The 5,489-nt window shown below is 45.3% G+C and overlaps 1 protein-coding gene across 1 annotated transcript in view; it reads right to left on the bottom strand.

Annotated features, from left to right (window-relative positions):
• The window catches only part of LOC108803268 (neuroligin-3-like), a 29,416-nt gene that overhangs the window by 19,844 nt on the left and 4,083 nt on the right, over window positions 1–5,489 (bottom strand). The gene's annotated exons all lie outside the window — the stretch shown is intronic.

The raw sequence follows: 5,489 nt of genomic DNA, 5'->3' as shown, positions 1-5,489 counted from the left end.
CAGATCTATCACGGGAACTGAGGATGGGGCACAATATCAATAGGGAAAGACAGAAAGTGAATCAAAAACTTGGCATAGGTGAGGGTTGTGAAGCAGCCTGAGGGCGAGCAGAAACGGTGAGTGGACAGACAAAAGGAAGGGTTACAGCCAAGGCGAGATGAATGAAGGGTCGTGATCTGGGGTAAGCAGCGAGATAAAACACAATAATCAGGGTTTCTTATCAAAATAGAGGAAGGTAAATCAAGAAGAAGGAGAAGGAGGTGTGGAAGCCACATGAAGGAAAGCTGGGATTAATAATAAGTGGGGAAAAAGGTGTCGGTGGTGGAGGGATGGAAAGGATCACCAATCCAACGCGGCAAATAAGATGTCAATGAGAGTGGTCAGCAGTGGCAGCATAATCAAATGTAGGAGCAAATTTTAGTAAGGAGGAAGGCCAGCAAAGGTTCATGAAGCAGCATCCATGCACACGAAATAAAACAGGCTGATGGAAACATGACCAACGCAAAGACTGGAATTTGATGGAGCGACACAGCAGGGAAAGGCAGGGGAGGTTGAAATGACCAGTTGGGTAGGAGACAAGATATCAGGGTGAGAGAAGGAGAACATGAAGGATAAAACAGGTTTCATGACCACCGTGGAAGTGTGGTTGCAGCGACCTAACCGAACCTCACTCCATCTAACTCTCTGTCATTGATTTTCCTCAAGATCTGAAGAACTTAGATGGCGCCAGAAGAAAGTCTGGACCTGTTCATGGTGCTTATGGTGTCCTCACTGCTATGCGAGTAGGAACGAAAGTGGATTATTGGGCTGATTTATGCAATAATGTATCAGCAACTCTTTCTGGAAAAATTAAAATGATTACATCCTAGACACTTGAATCCCAACAATTTAGGCATGCATTAAAATCAAAGAGATAGCCACAGAAGTTTTATAGGTTTGGCTATATGGGGGAACCCGGTGTAACAAAGAGGAAGTGTCATCTCATACCATTCCTTTACGGCAAATGCTTCTAGAAAAAAATTATATGAAAATATAGCAAAATAAATTCCACCACAGCCAAAATAAAAGGGAAAGGGGGTAGGTGGGGTGGCATGACAACTGGGTGCTTTTGGTGTCAGCAATGCCTTTAGTCTATTTGTCAAACACATGCCCAGATATCTCTGCAGTGAATGGAGAATGAACGGCTCCGTCTTGGTAGCTCAACCTGCTCCATTCTGCTTCTTGGTGGCATAACGCCAATGGTTGCAATACTTCCCTTTAATAACACGACAGACAGTAAAGTGAAAAGGATCAAATTGAAATAAAATTGATAACACGCAGCAAGATGAATAAAGAAGCATGATGATCAACATAAAGACAGATGTGGAAATAATAATGATAAATAGAATCAGCAACTTTACAATAGAAGGTCAATGGGAGCCAAATCAAGTCCCATGGTTTGTGATTCACTATACGGCCAAAAGTCTGTGTACCCCTGACCATCACACCTATATTAGCTTGTTGTCATCCCATTCCAAAGCCATGGCCAATAATATGGAGTTTCAACCCCATCGCCATTCATTTGTAGTTGCCCTCCCTTGGTCATTAATATTGAGTTATCCCCCCCCCCCTTTGTGGCTCTGCCATTCTCCACTCTTTTGGGAAGGCTTCCCACAAGATTTTGGAGGGTGTCTGTGGGAATTTGTGCCCATTTGTGGGCTCAGGTACTGATGTTGGATGAGAAAACCTCATACATGAGGCCCCACGTTGGGCGCCATGAAAAAAAACACCTGGCTCACACCTGGCATTCCAATTTATCCCAAAGGTGTTCAGTAGGGTTGAGGTCGGGGCTCTATGCAGGACACTCAATTTCCTCCCACCCAACTGGTCACACCATGTCTTAATGGAGCTGGCTTTGTACACAGGGGACAGTCATGGTGGGACAGAAAAGGGTCTTCACCAAACTGGTCACACCATGTCTTTATGGAGCTGGCTTTGTACACAGGTGACCGGCATGGTGGGACAGAAAAGGGTCACCAAACTGGTCACACCATGTCTTTATGGAGCTGGCTTTGTACACAGGGGACAGGCATGGTGGGACAGAAAAAGGTCTTCACCAAACTGTGATAAGGTTGAAAGAGCACAATGGTCTACAATGTCTTTGTATGATGGAGTATTAGAAGGACCCTTCACTGGAGACACCAGAACCTAATTATTTGGAAGAGTGCCCACATAGTTTTGGCCATCTAGTGGGTGTGATGGTCAGGTGTTCGGCCACATGGTGGCACAGGATGTGGCAAATATTATGAGCATAGTCTATATTGGAGCACAGTGAAGAGTAAAGGTTGGTTATGAAAATGCCAAAAATGTGGTTCCATGGCACAACTTGTGTCCACTGTGCCTGTTCCTCCATTTAATTTCCATACCAGCTCATGGGACCCCTCTATAAGAGAATGGCTGCTTTTAATGGTCAAAGTGAAGGCAGTTTAAATGTCACAACAAAGTCCCAGCGTCTACCACCTTTCATAGTTGCAGATGTTGGGACTTTAGACTTTAATGAGGACCTGTACTGTGCAAGCTGTGCCTAAAACGGCAAGCAGAGGGCAGTCCATTAGTCGCCGGTATTGGTCTCCCTTAGGGCTGCAACAACTAATCGACATAATCGATTATAATCGATTATTGAAAAAGTTGTCAACTTTTTCAATAATCGATTAATCGGCTCCTGATTGGTTGGCCCTGTTCACGGCTTAACACACGCTGCTTGCCACACCTCCTCCCCCACCTCACGCTCGCCGCTGCCAGACCTGCCCGCATCGACGCTCCCGCACCTCCTCCGCGCCTCACGCTCACCGCCCGTCCAAATCCACGATCGGCGCGGGGACGCGGGGAGAAGAAGTAAGTGGCGGTGGTATTCTGCATTGCACTGTATAGAGGACTACAAATCAAGGAATACCACCAGCTATAGAGGAGTACAACAAATCCCAGCAATAATACATTATACAGTGGTGCAATGCCGAATACCACCAGCTATAGAGGACTACAACACCCAGCAATAGTACATTATACATTGCAATGCAGAATACCGCCAGCTATAATGTACTATTGCTGGGATTTATTGTATTCCTCTATAGCTGGTGGTATTCTGCATTCATTGCTGTATAATTTTACACTTTTCATTTCACTATATTGTACACCACACTTTTTTTTCTTTTTTACTTCTACTGCTCCAAGCTTGCTCCTGTGATGGACTGCAATCTCAATACAAACTAGAAGTCCCATCACTGGAGCCATTTTTTAAAATGTATTTTATTTTTTATCCGATTAACCGATTAATCGAACTTAATAATCGGCTAACTAATCGATTTTGAAAATAATCGTTAGCTGCAGCTCTAGTCTCCCTACAGCTGATCTTCTCCTGATATCCACTAACCATGCCTTGTTCTGCGATGCGTTATAGGACAGATTCAGGAGGTCATGTCAGAGCTACCCCCTAATGATTGGTGGCCTGATGACTGGTGGGGTAATGATGAAGAAGCAACAGGAGAAATGGAGAAACCATAGAGCCATACAATTGATGAAGCAGAAGCCGGGAAATGCTTGCACTGCAGGGCCTCAGGCACAGCTTCCTCTCCAGCAAGGAGAAGAGTGAGCAGCACAGGTGACATCCTCAAATCTCACTCCAAACCTGGTAAGACTAGAGGTCAGAGGCAGCAGTGCCTTAGATGATCTCACACTGCAGACATAGGCACAGGAACTGCACTGATAAGAATTCAAGGCAATTGGTAGTTTTTTAGGCTACTGCTGGGGCTCAACAACCATTTCCAGATTTTCAATAACATCGCAAGTCCAGTCCACTTCAGCAAAACTCTGGGGGATGTTCAAGGTTTGGAATATCAACAATCCAACCCAGATATGTTCTTCTCCATAACTTTATCCTGGACCTGGTCTGATAGCTCTTTGGTCTTCAGGATATGATTTGTTTAGACCAAGGGTGGGCAACTGCGGCCCTCCAGATGTTGTGCAACTTCAAGTCCCATGAGGCATTGCAAGACTGACCGTTACAGGCATGACTCCTAAAGGGGCATGTTGGGATTTGCCTTTAAAACACAGCTGGAGGGCCGGAGTTGCCCACCCCGGGTTTAGCCAGAACTAATTCTAGATCCTTCCAGAAACAGCTCTATTTATTCTGAGACCCCGCAGAAGGATGAACTCCATGAAACCCATTATGCGGGTCCTGACAGGAAGTGGTTACGCTAGAGCTCATTTAGAGGATTTCACCGCAAAGGTGGGTGACTGCTCAGGCAATCAAGTCCTTTCAGCTGATCTGTAAATTATTCGGGAAATTATGTAGATCTGTTTCTCTATTCCAGCATTGTGGACTGAAGAAATCACGACGCGCCGTTCGGAGCTGCAGGCCCATATTTTTGCATTTTCATAAGTGACCTTTCTCTGGTGACCTATGCTGTGAAATAACAGCGTTCAGTCAAGATTATAAAAAGGAACATTTCCCCCAAAAAACAACAACTGTTCTTTTTCACCGAGAGGTCTGAGACAAAGTCACTGGGAGAGGAGAGAGTGGAAGGAATTCAACCAAGAATGGGCAATGGCCGACCAAATCGTGAGGAAAAGCAAGACGTCTAGAAGAACTCCAATCATAGAAGATGAATTTTAGGAGACCTTGTGTGTAACTTCAGACCTGCCCCTGCAATGTGAGGTCAATGTGATATAAATGAATGTGAATACTCACCACCGTTGGTGGAAATGTCTCAGTGGACGTGTAGTTAAGGTTTCTATGTTTTAGATAAACCATAAGAGTGCCTGGAAGCTAAAAGACTCCATTCCATTTTATCCCAGGTGGATGGATAAGCCTGAGCACTGCCTTGGTACTAAGCATAGCCTAAGCAGTTCTCTCACGTTTGCAGATCATCAAGATTCTGAAGATTATTCTGATGATACCCCTAACCTCATCCAACGCTGTCCATGTAACAATCCGCCTTGAGCCTTGCCCATGTGCTGGACAAAGCGAGGCAGCTCAGCTCTCTGCAGCACACACCTGCACTAATTAGGAAAGCTTAAGTAGACTGTTGGACATCTATTCTAATCAACAGGTTGTTCATGTTCTACATAGAGGTCTGGCTGACTCCTGGATCATTGTAGCCAGCTTGCCTGTGCTTATCCTGACCATCAGCTTGTTACCTCTCAGTTCTCTCTACCTGTCCTGAACTTGGACGATGTTTGGGATTGGTTTGTCTGCCCCTGATCTGACCATCGGTCTGCCCCTGATCTTACCATCGGTCTGAGAACTTGCACCTCTCTACTATCTGCCTGCCTGTTAGTCGGTGGCCAATTTCAGTGGACTGGTTCCACCATAGTCTGTGACACTTCCACTCTTAAGCCAGTGTGTAACCATCAACAGAAGTCAACTGGAAGTGATTTACAAAGATATGTGCAAGGTGTTTTTCCTCCCCCCCCCCCACCCCCCACCTCTCTCACTCTCCTTTTTTTTTCTT

Source organism: Nanorana parkeri, unplaced genomic scaffold (assembly GCF_000935625.1).
Source record: "Nanorana parkeri isolate BGI_ZX_2015 unplaced genomic scaffold, ASM93562v1 scaffold3549, whole genome shotgun sequence".
NCBI classification, from domain to species: Eukaryota; Metazoa; Chordata; class Amphibia; order Anura; family Dicroglossidae; genus Nanorana; species Nanorana parkeri.
The sequence above is the reverse complement of the archived record's forward strand: the minus strand, read 5'-3'. Positions and strand labels throughout refer to the sequence as shown.